Raw genomic sequence first — 18,564 nt, 5'->3', positions numbered from 1 at the left:
GGAATCCCGAATCACTCTCATTCAAGACAAATTTCGACGTAGAGTTCCGCTCTCAAATTTGGCGGTGTAAGTGGGATAGAGTGTAAAGCTCGAAGAAAATATTTAATATTGTTTTATACAAAAAGAAATTAGTACCAAATATCAAAATATAAATATATATTTTTTTTTAAATCTTGTCTTGTTAAACTTTAATTATGACAATTCTTTTGGAAAAAATTTACGGAAAATTCCGTCTAAACTAATTCTCTAAAAATGTTTGAATGCTCATATTTCAAAACTACCAATGGCTCAAATAATAAAAATTTTTTTTAGATAAGATAGTCCTTTATAGAAAAAAATATTCATTACATTCACACTTTAATCGTTTCTATGTAAAGCGGTCAGATTATATAGATCAGATTATATAGGTCAGATATCCTAATAATTAAATACTATTCATTTATCATGAACAACTTTTACTTATTTCGATTAAGCCACGCGAATCTACAAGCAACAGCTATTTGAATATAATAATTAATATCAAATTATTTTCTTTACAATATGTATATTAATAATAACAAGTTTGATATCGGGTAGTAGATGTCGTATTTAGTAAAATTCTCGTGATAACATTAAATTAATGATAAAACCTTAATACGTTCCGTCTCACGGATCAAGCAAAAACAATCGAAGGATCACGTAATTTCTTCGTAATAGTCTCACATTGCATCCGTTTAGCTACAGTAGTATCTGGAATAATAGAATGAACTGTGCTACGGTCACCGCACTCTTCGTAATTTTCGGCATATTCCGTGTTGAGTGGAGAAACTCCAAGTTGACAGACTTGTTACTAGAATGAGAAAATGATAATATGAAATCCTTTCTGCCGAGTGGGAATTGAACCTGCAACCATCGCAATTACCGTCAGTCGCTGTGCCTTTGAGCTACGACTAAGTTTGCTATTTGCAGTAATGGATTTTAATTTATTTAATGTTATTTATATTAATTTCTATTATTATATAAACAAAACAGTGTTATAATTTTAAGTGTCATTAAAATGTATATAGGAAATAAGAGCCAAGTTCAATATTGAATAAGGCGTCGTTCTCGCCTCCCGTGAATAACAAATTGAAATCTATATGGATGTCCAGTTCTGTATTCACTAAGGATATGCAATGATTTTAATAAGTATGCCAAAATTTATGAATTTAAATTAAATAATTTACGAATTGCGATAAAGGAGTTTTTGAACTTGACTGAACACTCTGTCGTGTTCTAGATATATACTAAAATACGAGTATTCACAGATATTCTGTGGAACACGTGGAGAGTTTCGAATTTTACAAGTATATACTGTAAGAATGATTGATAAGAGATAAGAAATGTATAATATCGATAAACAATACATAAATGTTATGCCCACAATAGCAATGATTTAATAATGATAGCATCTCTAGATAACTCACGTACGGCCATCTGGAGCCTAAGTAGGTAGGATATAGCGATCTTGCAACTGATAAACATACACGTAATACTATTAAAAACGTATAATCATAGATAAATAGATAAATTGACATTAGATACAAAAAATGACTAAATATCTGGCTTTCAAAATTACAGTTTTTGGCTCAGAAATTATTGGCAACTTGGCTAAAAGTCCAACATGTGAACCAGTTAATTATTTTATATTATCGTGAAATTTTAAATAAATACATGTGTAAAATTCATATCGTATATCGATTATTACTAAAAGAAATTCGAGAAGAGAAGAAATTCAAGAGTGAAATAAATTCGATTTTGAATTATTAAATAGTAAATAATAGTTCGAGTAATTCGAGTCTACCTCTATATTATATAATATTTCCCATATGAAAATCTTTGCATAATATGACGAAATTATTAACAAGCATACCAGTTCTTAGCTAAGGAGGAAGGAGCACTCAAGCGAGGAACCTCGCTCATTACCCTTAACCTTGTATAGACATCTATTTTACAGCATGCGACAGACGATTGCACAACTTGATAGTTTTAATGAGCTAGGCGTTTCCATTCAAATCGTAATCGAGTAATAATACGAGTGGACGCTGTTTACGTATGTACGTACACGCTTCATTTAGCAGGATAAGTAGAGGGAGCCTAGTGTTAAAACAAAACCCAGTTTGCGCCGAATTCTGCAGGTATTGTGTGTGGTGGAACTCAACGCCGCGCTTTGTTTCGTATCCAAAGCAAAGAAATGAAAATATTAAATATTTCATTTCTTCGAGCAGGAGTCAAACCTACGACCCATCGTGTTTTCAGTATTACCAACTAAATACAATATTGTCATTTTAAAATGCTCTGAAGTAAAACAAAACTGAAATTTATATCTGCAAAAGTCCAAAACTGATAACACTATAACCATTTTACCAACTGTATACAGCAGTATACAGTTTGTTGACTGATTGTAAACAATAAAAAAATATATTATTATACTGCTTTTTCTATCTATCTATCTATATATATAAAATCGAAAGGTCACTCACTCATCACGAAATCTCAGAAATTACATGTGCTAGGAATCTAAAATTTTACATAGGAGTTATTTATAGGACGTAGGTGCTCGCTAAGACGCGAATTTGCAATATTCAACTTCTAAGGGTTTGTTTTTAGGGTTGACAGTTTGTATGAAACTTCGTTACTACAAATGCTAGGAGTCTCAAATTTTGCATAGACGTCACTAGGACGTAGTCATGGAGACAGAAATTAATAATAACGTAGTTCACGCAGGCGAAGCCGCGGGCGGGCCGCTAGTATAAAAAAAATATATACAACCACGAGAGATGCGGAATAACTCAAATGCAACCAGATATGCAATGCAATTACTGTTCATATATACTCGTATATCGCATTTAGTCTGTGAATCCAGTAAATGTTATTACTATTGCTAAAATACCAATACCGATTGAGGCCAGTTGTGGTGCAGGGGCACAAGCGTGAGACCGTAAACAAGATAGGTCGTGGGCTCCATGGTTCCACGCAATGCCTCCGAATTCGGTGGAAATTTGGGGGCGGAGTCTCTTAACACTACGCTCCCTCTCTACCCTGTTACATGCGGGACACAGCGTGAAAGTGAGAAATAGAGGAGATCTTAAAAGAAGTTAAAAAATTATCAATACTTAAGATAAGTTCATTCAATGTTGAGAGCATTGATCAAATGCTTTTGAATCATCAATTAACTTAGAAAGGTCAGTATTATGTATTACCATTTAGTTCCCTATTCAGTACAAGAGCAAGTTCCCTACATCATTGTAACTAGAACACAACAAACATTCACTATATTTGAACACGTTTGATTTGCCTCAATTAGTTACTACTTTGATCCTATACAGCTCGACTGATGATGGATCGAAATGTTCAACACGTATTATAAGCTTTATCGGCCAATTTGCGTTCTCGTTATATAGTTTTGTATTAGCGCTCGTATTAGTATATGAAAATGTTATATATTTATAAACATTCAATGCTTAATGGCCGTTGTGACGTCTCGAAAATTCTGCGGAAAGTGGGGAAAAGTGGGTTTCCCTAGCCTACCCTGCTTTATGCGGAATATAAAAAAAAATATGTAGTCCCCAAGGCAACATTTTTTTAATTTATAGTGACTTCTAGTCACTATAAATACGCTACAAACATAATTACGTATATTTAAACACGAACGCAAAACGACACGACAAAGCAGGAACGAAATAAAAAATCGTACAGTAAAAGTAGGCGAAACTGCGGGTGGGTGCTTGTGGAATAGCTTACATCTGTGAAATTACTTTAACTTTACCTAACTAAATGAGAAGACCTTTTTCCATTTAACTTTTCCGTCATATCAAGTTGAAGTAGGTGTGTTACCTGTACTGCGTAATAATGTTGCTTTTCATCTTTTCATATAAACTAAGTGACAGAATGAGTTGGCACTGTATCTCATGATGTAAATCTCCTCCGTATAACGAGAATAGGCTTTTTTTATTTAATGTTATTTCTACATAACGCCAGTTGCGGTGGAAGGGCGAAGAGTAACCTAGCATTAGGTTCCCTCTACCTAACCGGCTCTGTGCGGGATACAGCGTATGCACAATACAATACTTATTACATATTCTACTCGTGGTGCAAAATCTGACAGTAAGCGCGATGACTGACACCCACATGGGCGAATGAGTTTTTTTCTTTTTCCTTTGACCTAGAATCATTGTAAATTAAAGTAAAGTAAAATATATAAATATATCAAAGAAAACATCATTACAATATTTATAAAATATAGTTTATTGCACGTAAAATTAACGCATAAAGTCAGAAACTGAAATTTGACTATTTTTATAAATTGCACTTCCCATCGACATATGATCCGGAACCCTCAGTGGACGGTACGACGCACACTTGACCGGTTTCCTGATATGTATAATGCTTTTATATGTATTGTAATTTAAATGTAAAATCGATGGACATTCAAAATATGTAAAATGCCCGAACCAGCTTTTCCAAGATTTAATTATTTAACATAGTCTACGTAAATATTTAATGTTAAGCCGGAGACTTGCTTCACTGTTTACAGCAAAATAAAGATATGAGTAGTTTCATGAGAGCAGCATAGGCTTATCGATAAGCTTATGAGTTGGTGGGATGTCAAGTATTATATTTTGTAACAGTTTCATATAATATTTAAAACACCTGTTTACATTTCCTATCCATTTCCAAGGGTCTGTACTTTAAATATTTTTACCAAAAAAGTTATTTCGTGTGATGGAAAAATAAGCATAGAAAACAAATTTACTTATTTTTGGATTGTACAAACAGTGTACGACGGGAATCTACTGAACTATTGGATCGATTCGACATAATAATGTATAGGCAGAGTTTAGTTGTAATTTATTTAAGAGAAAAGATAGTGATAAGATACGCAGCTCTCCGTGAAACTCAACAAAGAAGACTTGAAATATATTTATTTCCCCAGTGAAGATTGACATACATTTCGTTTGTGGAAATATATTATACTAGCAGCCCGCTCACGGTTTCACCCGCGTGAACTATGTTATTATTAATTTCTGTCTCCATGACTACGTCATAGTGACGTCTATGCAAAATTTGAGACTCCTAGCATTTGTAGTAACGAAGTTTCATACAAACTTTCGACCCCAAAAACAACCCCTTAGAAATCGAATATAGCAAATTCCCGTCTTAGCGAGCACCTTCGTCCTATAAGTAGCTCCTATGCAAAATTTGAGATTCCTAGCACTTGTAGTTTCTGAGATTTCGTGATGAATGAGTGACCTTTCGATTTTATATATATAGATAAAAAAAACCCTATATGGAATATGAACCCCAATACTATGCGCTATGTGAGATATACCTTGCTACTTTAATATAACAATATTGTCATGTTATTACGGAACATTGGGACTTGAGAGATACGATTTGAATATTCAATATTGTTGAAAATTCGTGTAACGTAGCTTAGAAACCGTATGAATCCTTCTTTCCAAAGCGTATACAATAAACCTTATACAAAAGTGAATTCTATCTCTAGAATTCACTTCTTCACATTATTCTGCTGTGAGCGTGATAAATCACGCTCACAGCAGAATAATCAGGGCGAACTTAGTGTTAAGTTACTGAGTTCCCCACTTTCCCCCATATTATGGAGCCATTGCGTGTGGAGAACTCTTACTTCAAGAAGAAGTCACAGCGCAGGTGGACTTGAATAAGCCCTAGTGGTCCCACAAAAAGCGTATCGTCTTTGCTGATAAATAAAACTGAAGTGTTAAGATTTATTAAGTGTATAACAGTATGTAGAGAACCATACTGTAATATTAAAAAAAAATCGCAAATATATTTTGATTACTATGAAATAAATATTCGTATATTCTAGCATACAAAATATTAGAAACTAGAAACACCCGTAAAACCGATAGGCAAATGGTGATCTTTCGACATAATATTAGGATACAAATATTCTTATTCTTATCTTGCCTTTCAGAAAGTGCATGTAGTTCCATATTTACATTTCTTTGTGCAAGTTACATTGTAGTAGAACTATTGTATTATTTATTGTGCGGGCACATGAATAAACACATGTTCAAATCTATAAACGTAATGTATACGTATTGATCTACGTAAGACAAGTCCAATAATGCCTTGTTCGTGTTTAGCATAAATATAATATAATATTACATATAAGTATGTAAATATACTTTTATATATATGTATGGCCGTATATGTATAAATATTTATATATAATTGAATTCCCACTCGTGTGAATGAATTATTATTTACTAGCGGCCCGCCCGCGGCTTCGCCTGCGTGAACTACGTTATTATTCTATTGAACCTACGTCCTATAAGTGACGTCCATGCAAAATTTGAGACTCCTAGCATTTGTAGTAACGAAGTTTCATACAAACTTTCAACCCCAAAAACAATCCCTTAGAAGTCGAATATTGCAAATTCCCGTCTTAGCGAGCACCTACGTCCTATAAATAACTCCTATGCAAAATTTCAGATTCCTAGCACATGTAGTTTCTGAGATTTCGTGATGAGTGAGTGACCTTTCGATTTTATATAATTAGATTAATATTTTCATTTCTTCGCTCTGCTACCAAGTCAAAAGCCCGACGTTGAGTTTCCTCACTCAACACGCAATGCCTCGAAAAATTCGGCGGAAAATGGGTGTCTGAACACTACGTTACCCTCTGCCTACCCTGCTGTATGCGAGCTACAGCGTGAAACTGAAAGTGTAAGTGATAATGATTTCTCTGAACTGATTACTTGGTTTATTCTCTAGACTCATTTAATTTCTTGTTCTAAAACGAAGAGTCGTATATTTTTTAATGTTAAAATAAAAAATATACAATAAAAAATAAATTCTAATGTAATTTAAAATAAAAAATAATTTCGAATAGCAACACTTTCGTTATTATAAATAAAATCAAACAAATATAACTCAATAAAAATGTCAACAGTATTTTTTTTTAGTTAAAACAATGCAGCGAGGCGTAAATACAAATATCTACAACGAAATGAAACCGACAGACATTGTTACTTCCAAGGCCTAATAATTGCTGAGACAAATTCGTTTTGTTTACTTCGACGGAATAACAAAAAACTATCTGTGGACCAACTTCTCTTTAGACGACGCCAATAATAATGGAAACTTCGAAATAGTTTCGTCGAGTTTCTAGATCAATCAAAAAAATAAAAGTAACATGTACAAACGTAAAAGAATAGTAATATAAAGTTTTAAAAGTGACATTATGTGTGTGTGCTCGCGGTTCAATGGCAGATTTTTTTTAAGAAATAAATAAAATAATTATTTTAATGTATGAGCACTTAAATATAGTACTTGCTTACTTATTTGATTTTAATTATAAAACTATATTTTTATTTTATACCCGGTTTTCGACTAATTTGACATAACTATAAAAAAGGAATACTCTTTTTAGTGTTTAGGTGATAACAAAAGCACATCGTTGAGTTCAAGCCAATTAACAGGAAATGACTTAAAAAAATCGACGGAAAATAGGGAACGGAGTTTCTTAACACTAGGTTTCCTCTGTCTACACTGACATGTGCGGGAAACAGCCAGTCACTATAAAGAAAAGAAATGTCGTCAATAAAAAATATCATATATCTCAAAAAGAAGATGAAATTCATTCTATCTTCTGCAATATTTTAAAAATAAAGAATACACTACAATCGTTGTCATATATGGCACACCGTTATTGGATATAATCATTTTAAACTAAAATATCTATCTAGTACAAGCATCACACTCCAATATCCTATTAACCCAGTATGGTAAATACATTTGACTCATATTAAAATTAAAGTACTTTTAACCTAGAGTTAAGTATAAGTGGAGTTTGTGAGTTAAGTTATTTTAGTTATGACGTCATCGTGATGTAGGAAGGCAGTGTCTGACGGTACGTGCCTAGTTGTCAGTTCGAACCCAACTCACAGAAAAGGTTCTATTCAAATTACATAATAATAATTACGATATTATTCAGAAAAGAAAATATGCATGGTAAAAAAAGCGGGAAACGAAAAACTAACCAAAAACACTTTTAAAACACTTTGCTAACTATTTTCCGTTGAATTCTGGATGCATATCATGAGAGCACATATTAAATATTTCACTTCCTCTAGTGGGAATCGAACCCACAACCTGTCGTCTTTACAGTCAAACATATATAAGTAAAATTTAAATATAGTCAATCTCAAATATATAGCCACCTTGCATGGTCTTATTTATGTTATAATAATATTAAATTTGAATTTTTACGGGAAATAAATGTGAATATAATGAAACCCTATCGCACCTTCGTATCTAAATCTTATAAATATAATAGAGATAAGGGCGCCGCTATCTTGTCTAAATTGTATCTTTGACTACTGCATTCTGTTGTATCAAACATATTCGTTTTTGGTGGAGACCGATGTTTTGCATACATTTTAATCCATATCTGTACTATTAATATGTATAGTGTGCAAGTTTTCATTTTCAAAACAAATTATAACATATTTTTCTACGATAAAATGGAATAATAGTTAAAATTATAATTGTTATGACCAAATTGCAATTTCAATTTAAATTTTATTATATGTGAATAAAAATCATCTGAAATGTCTCGTTATTGACAAATGTTATTGAACTATATTGCGAAGTCCATATGAAATATTATATTTTTTATATGAAAATGTTAAATAGTTTTAAAGATAGAGTATGAAATAAGTATGAGACATGCTTGTGCCTTGCCATGCTTTCTATTTGTTTTTATATAAGTACATTTGTATGTACCTATATTTTATTGATTTCATTTACATTTAAAACTATGGAATTTACATCATTTTTAGGGCTCCGTATCTCAAAAGAAAAAACGGTACCTTGTAATATTACTTTGTTATGTTATTTATAGCACTGAAAAAAAAACATTACTACCTTGTCTTTGTAGTTCTTTTAATACAAAAATAGAACATACACCCAAAAATGCAAAATTAAATATGTCAACTTTTATTAATTAAACTTATATCTCGTTAGCGTTATCATGAATTTGGTGCGGAACCCTTAGTGAGCGAATCCGATATGAGCTTGACTATTTTTTTACAGTTGAACGTGCCTTCATACTCACTAAGGTATATTTAAATTAAATAATAATGCTAGTATACGCCGTAATAATAATATAATAAATACTTTTTAATCACACAATTAATGTTATATGCTTTTTAGATTAACTAATAAAGAATCCGCAAAAAATACCAAAGCCATGTTTGAGGAATAAAGTAGAAGGAAATGAAAAAAACGTTCATTATACTGTTTGAGTTTAAAATTACTGTAATAATATGAATATGATCTTGCATAAAATTTATTTTGGAATATGTAAAGAAAACGTTGAAACACACATAACATAGAGAAGACGCTCATGGCGCAGTAGAAAATGTCCTAACTTTTATTACGGGTTGAATTCCCACCAAGAAAAATAGGTTTTATTTTAACTCATTTATTGACAAAACGTTGCAGAGTTGAATTCCACCGCACAACACTTGTGTCTTCTCGAAAACGGAGTGTCATAACACTAAGTTTCCCCTGTCATACGGAAAAAAAGCATATAGTTGCAATCTCGTTAAGAAAGCGTCATTACCATACAGTAACACAATAAAGAAGATGATTAGAGATAAAAAAAATACACTCGAATTGATAACCTCCTTCTTCTGAAGTCAGTTAATAAGTAATAACAATCTGATTTAAAATAACTAAAATATCTTAAATCACGAGCGCTTATAACATGTTTTGTTAGCCGGTGTTAGGACGTTATCGTCTTCATTATTAGTGCTTAAACACATACACGACTCGTAATTGAAACAAAGATTTATCTCCAGGACATAATGTCACGGATTTCCAAAGGCATTTTGTACATTTTTTTAGCGTGACACTGTATCGCGTTAGCGTGACACTGTATCGCGCACACAGCAGGGTAGGCAGAGGGAACCTAGTGTTAAGACACTCGGTTCCCCATTTTTTCCCGAATTCTGGAGGCATTGCTGGTTCAGTGGCAGAACTCAACACCGCGCTTTGCCTCGACACCAGAGCAAACAATTGAAAATATTAAATATCTCATTTCCTCGATTGGGAAATGACAGAGCGAAGAAATGGAAATATAAACTTAATTAAATATTTCATCTCTTCGAGTGGGAATCGACCAGTCGGTTTTACAGTCACACTTTGTGGCCCTGCGCCACGACTGGACTCAAAGATATTGTTGATAAATATTTTATTTTTGTATTAAATTTATTTTTTGGACTATGTAGATACATACGATGGAAATTCGGACAATAAATTCAATAGATTAATAGCATGAATTTCAATCGATCATTCAATGTGTACTGAAATACTACGTTACTGAATAGCTTGGTTGATCTATGTATATTGATCCATACTGTTGCTTTGCTTCGATTAAGATTAACTATAAATAGATAGATAGATAGATAAACATTGTCACCATAAAAAAGGTACATTAAAAATTTTAAATAAAATAAATACGAGTATGTCTCAAAATAAATTATAAACGAAAGTGAGGAAATGAAAATATTAAATATTTTATTCCCCTGAGGGGAATAAAATATTAAATATTTTATTCCCCTGAGTTGGAATCGAACCCATAACCGCGAATTACAGTCACTTGCTTGTAACACTACACCACGACTGACTCAAAATACAAAATTTGTTTAATTAAAATAAAATAAGAAATAAAAAAATAGTAATTTATTTAAATTTCCGCAAATGTAAGTAGTATTATATATAATCTACTATGATGTAATTACAAGTAGATATATTTATTCTTGTTCAAATGTAATACACGTTTTTTATCATTTTTTTTTCATTCTCAAACAATTAGGCTGACTGTCGTGCTGATTAGATCCTTTATTGTGTTATAGTCTACATACAAGATTGTATATCTTGCTTGCTTGCTATTGCTGATAATTATTATAGAAGCATTGAAATTGTATTTATCGTTAAAATATTTGTAAACGGAGTGATATTTTGAGATTATAAAATAAAATAAAAAATCAGCTTCACGCTGTACCCCGCACACAGCAGGGTAGGCAGAGGGAACCTAGTGTTAAGTCTCCGATACCCACTTTCTGCTGAATTCTGGAAGCCTTGCGTGTTGAGTGGCAGAACTCAACTAACTAATATAAATGTAAATAAATATTTCACTTCCTCGAGTGGGGATCGAACCCATGTATAATATACCCATGTATATGTATAACGAGAGTCTGAACATTGTTTAAAAAAAACTGTAAATTTTAAAGATGCTAAAGTTTATCATTTTTTTCATAATATTTAATGTTCTATTAAAAGCCTATGACGTAATTGATATCACCTTCTTTAATTTGCTGAAAGTAACGTTGATGATTTCAAATGTAGGTCACGGAACTAAAGAAGTTATGAATAAGTAAAATATGGTACAATTTTCACTTTATTTTTTTTGCTCCTACTTACTATTTATGCACTAGTTGCAGAAAATAACAGATATGTATTGAGACCAAATACTAAAAAATTAATATGGCAGTCATTATAAAAACATGTTTTTGTTAAATCTATTTTCTAATTCATAGAATGGAATAGACTTCATTGATAATGAATCTGTCATTTATATGTTCAGACCTACAAAAATGAAAGTAAATAGAAAATTTAAAGTATAATTTATTGAGAAATTCAACTTACAATTAAATCTATACCTGTCCTTTTTTGTTTCGTATATATTTAAGTACATTTATGCAGTCTTTTGAATTAAAAATGAGACTGACGTGATTTTTATCTACTCTTGGTCTACACTAAGATATATAAATAAAACTTACAAAAGAAGTACTGCTTAACTAAAAAAAACCGGACAAGTGCGAGTTGGACCCGCGTACCAAACAGCAAAAAGGTCATGTTTATTGTATGGGTGCGCTCTAAAACACTTATTTTATTCTGTTTTTTAGTATTCGTAGCTATAGCTGCAAGAAAAATATATAATCTGTGAAAATGTCAACTGTCTATCTATTACGGTTAACTGCCTGATTACATACGGACAGATGGACAGCGGAGTCTCAGTCATATAGCCCCGTTTTTCCCTTTGGGTAAGGAACCCTAAAAGAGAAAGGTAGGGCTAAATTCCAACTACCATGTTAACAAGTATTCAAGAGGACACGAAAATAAAGGGTCTTAATGTAGAAGATATAAGTGAACTAATCAAATGGCATCACATGATAAGGAAAACCGACCGCCTGTGATGAGACAAGAAGAGAGCAAAGAAGAATAAAAAGGAGAAGTCTTGATAAAGAAGTCTTAATAAATATATATTATATATATATTATGTTTATAAAAAGCCAGTGGATCTATATAAATATTATATACATCTATAAATATCAACATTACGAATTTAAACAATTTTCAAGATACCCTGACCTTTCTCAACAGATATTGTATTCTAAGCCGCTCGTGCCTCTAAATCTGTGATATTTTTAAATAGTTGCAATGAATATAGAAAAACAATAAGCTTAAGCCAATCGATATTTATTTATATGATATTTTTGTGTAAATGGTATTTTTTTCAAGTTCAAGCTTAATTTTGTATTAGTAAATATTTTGGAATATGGCGACCACGTCTCGGCAAAAGGAGCACAGGCCGCCCTCCAACCAGGTGGACCGACGACCTTAAAAAGACAGCGGGAATCCGCTGGATTCAAAGGGCGCAGGACCGGACGGAGTGGCGAGAATTAGGGGAGGCCTATGTCCAACAGTGGACGCTGAAAGGCTGATGGATGGATGGATGGATGGAAATATTTTGGAGTGGATAAAATCTATTCTGGGGAGGGCACAAAGATCCCTCTCTCATCCCTCTTCTCGCCTATTCCCGAGGAGGATTCCTTGATATCAAGTTAATTAGTGACAACTTAGTGTAAGGACACCTTAGTTCTCCGCTTTCCAATGTAATGATTGATTAAAATGATACAGAAAAATCAATAAATATACATATATATATATATATATATATATATATATTCAATTAAAACTTATATATTGGCAAGAAAAGTTTTCTACCATGTAAATCAGATATCGTATGATAAAAATTACATTTTAATATAATAACTTAAAAGTTATGGTAAACTATTAAACTAGGCACTGGGACGTAAAACGAACCCATAACTGTCAATACATTATGACATAATATTTATCAACTTACATAAGTATCTCTTGTAGCTGTTGCTTTATCTGTAAAGGGAAACCTTTAATTTTAAAATCAGCAACACGCGGCCATTATCATTTACAAAGTTTATTGCACATATTTATTTTCCGTTCGAATAGCTGTATTGAATAACTTTGTTATTTTTTTATTTTCACTCTATATCCCGCATATAGCAAGGTAGGCAGAGGCAACTTAGTGTTAAGACACTCCGTTCCCATAAAAACTTGAAAATATTAAACATTTCATTTCCTCGACTGTGAATCGAACCTACAACCCGTCGCTTTTACAGACTCACAGATGCCCCTGCACCGACCGGCCTCATACATATGTATGTATATACGAGTATACTATTTGCGCATACTTCACGCTTTACGATCGTATAGAAAAACAATTTAAGAAAATGTACAGTATTATTTACGTAATATATACCAGAACAGATGTTCATCCTTCGACATTACTAAGAGATAATTAACCAAAACTCACGAAAACCAATATCCAAATGACCATTACCATTTAAAAGTAACGTCGTCGCTTGGAGACACCAATCCATCCTGATACCTTAAGACTGCGAGGACAAATTTACTTTAGGATGAGAAGAGGCACGACCTTCACATCTTTCCACATGAAGTGACTCACATTATCTCTTTAAAATGAAGAAAAAATATTTTCAAAACCGTCTAACGCGAAGATCACGCGCTTCCGAAGGATTTACACTTTCAAGATTTATTTACAAATCTGAAATAATGTGTCTTTTAGAGAAATATATGATTTCGACTAACTTATATCGATAGTGATATAGATAAGTAATACTTACAACTGTTTGGAGAGATGAAATTGGTGTTTTTAATAGTTAAGTTTTAACTTTAACAAATCACATTCGAAAATAATCCGTTAAAAACGAGCGTAAAGTCCGCTCTCTAAGAGCGAGGACGCGAGACTGGAGTACGATCGAGACACGAGGCTCGCGGGGTGATAACCGCTGATAAGCGACGTCATCAGGTACATGATGCTCACTAAAATGTGCCTATACTATGTTTTAAAATATATTCTTAAAACAAACTTTGCTATACTGTATAGTGGGTTTAGTTTTGTATTTTTTTTTTGTATTATAGTATAGTTAAATATTGTTATACGTCAATACGTTACATGTGAATATGTACATAATTTATTCAAATAAAGCGAAATGTAAATATAATGAAAGCATAAATATATCTTGTTGTATTTACTGTGTCCATTAAAAAACAACTGTAAATACATTTTTTTTTTTTGCCTAAATTAATATAAAGAAATTTCAGATATCTAAACTAGCTTCTTCAATTTCTTCTGTAGGCAGCGAGCACCTGGGAACCTAGAGTTAAGACACTCCGTTCTCCACTTTCCGCTGAGTTCGAGGCATTGCTTGTTGAGTAGCGGGACTCAACGCCGCGCTTTGCCTCGTTACCACAGTTTTCAGTCACGTTTATATGCCTGCGCGCCTTATATACTGATAACTTTCAAATATAATAAAACCTTCTTTGAATTACTATTCGAATTCTGTACCTTCTAACTTATCTACGAGGGCATAGAACACAGCGATTGAGTATAACAATCTTAAACAATGCTTTATCATGTATTTTAAACATATCCTTCACAACTGATTAAGCTAAGAGCTTGTACTTATGTCAACAATTTGTTTAAGCATTGCAGTGAAAAGACATTCTCTTCATTGACATAGTTCAGCTAAGGTTTATATTAAAGTTATATTTTCAAACTTGTATAGTTTATATAGCTTCACGCTCAATTTAGTATAATTAATTCATTTAGGAGAAAATAGTGTCAAAATTGCCAAACAACATTTTGTGTAACAATAAAATAAATAATGTTATTCTTAATATGTACCTACTTTCATTTGAATTTTCTTATTAGAATAGATTAGACGATGCTTTGAAAACAAAATATATGATGATACATGCTGAAGAGAGATTTTTCTCATTTTGAGCTTACTCTCCGTGAAAAGTGAAAATAATTTCGAGTTATGAATGACACAAATGTATCCTACATTTCTCAACAAATATTTGTAAAATAATATAATACTAAGTATTAAATTAATAGATAACAAAGATCAGCTTCACGCTGTATCCCGCACACAGCAGGGTAGGCAAATCGAACCTAGTGTTAAGGCACTCCGTTCACCACTTTCTATTTTTTTTCTATCTTTTGTATCTATCTTTTGTATCTATCTTTCACTTTCTATCTTTTGTATATTGAGTCAGTCATGGTGTAGTGGTACAAGCAAGTAACTGTAATTCGCAGTAGTGGGTTCGAAGTTTACAAGGCAATTCGTGTTGAGCCCCTACGTCACGACGGCCTCTACTTATACACATATATCCTACAAATTCAATATAAACATATATCAAAATATTTTACAATGCAAGAAGATATATTAACTGAAGTTCTTCCTTACAGTTAATAAATCGTATATTGAAGCCGGCGTTTTATTGCCAGCAGAAATGCACAAGACAGAACCGATGTTAACGGTACGGTGAGCACCACGTATGTACGTACTCGTACCTATATACGTACCGTTGCGAATAAAAGGTATGGAGCATTCAATAAAATCAGACTTGTCTTTGTTGGGAGCAATGCAGTGCATCACAAAATAGCTGGTTCTCTCTCAGGGTTCTATTTGAACAGTCAAAGAACTGAAATTCCTACTATACTGGGCACTAGTGGGTGTTAAATTAAAATGTCTGTATTAAATTTATCAATTTTAAAATCTTTTTTTTAATTATTAAGCTTTCATTAGATGTCCATATAGGGTGGTTGTGCAAACATTTGTAATCCGCCATTTTGTTGCGGCAACTTTTTGGATTAATAACAATATTAGTTATGTATATTTATGTAATTTCATTATAATCAGAACTGAAGTTTTGATCCAAATTTCAGCTCAATTGGACACTGGAAAATGTATTAAATTGAGGTTGCAAAATTTTATATGCAAGTTAACATTTACTTATAGTTAAAGTTAAATAAAGCTTCTAACATAATCCATACCTATATTATAAATTCGAAAGTAAATCTGTTTGTCTGTTTGTCTGTCTGTCTGTCTGTCTTTTACGCAATCAGGGCCAAACCGCTGATTTAATTGTGATAAAATACTCATATAGAGATACTTGAGGGTCCCGGGATGAACATAGGATACTTTTTTTTCTCATATTTGTAATATTTTCGATATATACCAATATATTAAAATAATTAATTTGACAAGCAATTTATTCCGCCATGTTAATAACAATCGTCGCTACGCGTTGCTAAGCAACGGCTTGCAAAGTTTGTTGTTTTAAGAAAACGTCACCCAAAGTGAGTTTGCTTAATGCATAGGGGAATTGTGCTTAAGATGACATACTTTTTGTTTGAAGACAAATATTTCAAATAAATAAAGTCATCTGAGAACAGCATATTGCCTATACTATTATATATTTCATAATCAACGAAATTATTTTAGTTTCAGAACAATCATCTTTCAAACATCATAAAAATAAATAAAAATCGCACTTAGGTCGACCAGTGTAAGACGACATATCTACAGGGTAAAATGACATACTTAGTATGTGGCATAAAAACGCCATCGTTATTTGTCGAGCATAGTTCACAATGCTGCAATAGTTTCTTCTTTGTTGGGGGGCTTTTAAACAGTATTAAGGCCAGATTAATACATGTTGCAAATTTTATGAGGTTGGATTCCGTTATCAGTCACTTCCTTTTCCAAAAGGGAAATAAGCTTCGTCACTTGCGGCTATTGAATGCCCTTGCTCTAGCAGCCTTATCCATGTCTTCTTGTGACCAATATATATTCGTTTGTAATTGCCAGGCATTTTGTAGGTAAAGCAAAAAAAATATATCGATTCTATTTATAAGGGTAAGATAGTATGTCATCTTATACTCACGTTTTGTATGTCATCTTACCCAATAGATATATGAATTTAATTTTAACCGTTGTGTCAAAAGTTTATAGGTTAGGATGCGCTTTTAGCGTTAGTTGTGTCATATAATAATCCTATTTTACATTTATAGTTAGTTCAAATAGAAAATCTTTATCTTACATGTCTTTTCACCATCATGCAAAAGCGAAAGAAAAATTTGTTGCAATTGAAAATAACGAAAACATGAATTACTTGCCCATCTGCATTCACTTTCAGCCATACTGAATTTAAGCACTAGCTGCATCTACAGACACTCTCTAAAACGTCACAAGATCGCACTTAGCGCTAATAGTTTCATCAATATTGGTAGTGTGTCATCTTATCATAGTATGCCATCTTGAGCACAATTCCCCTACATGGCGCGCGCCGATATAGATTTGTATACATTAACAAAAATTAGATGATTTCTATCATTTGATATTCATCCTTATGAAAATAAATATAATAATCACTTTTACCATTTCATCTAGATGGAAATTATAGTTTACTGTATAACATTCTAATAAATAAATAAGATGTCACTGATTCCAAATGACCTAGCCTACGAGTGGTATAGTATGACCGACACGAACGGGCAGATGACTTTGATGATTTTGTAAATTTTTATATATTTTTTATGTAATTATTTGCTGCTTATAAATAATTTATCTCAGTTCGGTTATCTTTACCGATGTTATACACTTAAAATATCGTAATTTTAATCATTTGAGATTTTATTTAATAATGTTCGCATAAATTAATAATTATTTAATATAGAAAAATGTTTAGTACGCGCGCACGGCAAACTTTAGGTACTTTTTCTAATATTAAGAATTTCCTTTAGTTACTTTTATTTCTTTTGTTTGTTCATTTCGGTTACTCAGATATTTTTTCTAATAATCTCAAAAATCTTCTTTTCAAAAATCTCTACTTATTATTATTTTTTAACTTATTTTAATTATTTAGGCTTATAATTTCGCGGGCGTAGCCGCGTCCGGGCCCACTAGTAAGTACATAAAAACGTAACCCTTCCTCATTTTATTTTAATAATTAAATGAAAGAGTAGGAAAACGTTTTCAAAGGATAAAAGTTTCGTTTCGAAAATTGATCACATATGAGTAATTATTTTTATCTTGTTAATAAAGGCGCGGCGTTAACTTTGCTCCTATAATTTCCGTAGGCGCTTATAGATTATTAGGACTTAGAGGTATTTGGCAGGGGGCAGAAACTTTGCCAAGTGTCTGACCAAAGGCAAGGTCTATTCTAATAGTATTAACAAGAAAATATAAAAAAAAGCTTAATAATTTAACGGACTTGTACTGGTTATATACTATAGAGGTAAATTTATCAAAATAATGTGTCGTTTGTAATTTATATTGTTTATAATAAAATAAA

General features: G+C 32.2%; 1 long non-coding RNA gene across 1 annotated transcript in view; it reads left to right on the top strand.

The window, feature by feature from the left end:
- Positions 1 to 17,548, top strand: part of LOC146526888 (uncharacterized) — a 210,024-nt gene extending 192,476 nt beyond the window's left edge. The window contains exon 2 of the long non-coding RNA XR_014879310.1: positions 16,589 to 17,548. This is a non-coding gene — a long non-coding RNA (uncharacterized LOC146526888). The remainder of the gene's footprint in view (positions 1 to 16,588) is intronic.
- The last annotated feature ends 1,016 nt before the right edge of the window (positions 17,549 to 18,564 follow it).

This window comes from Heliconius melpomene, chromosome 21 (genome assembly GCF_056956725.1).
Source record: "Heliconius melpomene rosina isolate 202511_hmr_F chromosome 21, ASM5695672v1, whole genome shotgun sequence".
Classification (NCBI taxonomy): domain Eukaryota; kingdom Metazoa; phylum Arthropoda; class Insecta; order Lepidoptera; family Nymphalidae; genus Heliconius; species Heliconius melpomene.
The sequence above is the reverse complement of the archived record's forward strand: the minus strand, read 5'-3'. Positions and strand labels throughout refer to the sequence as shown.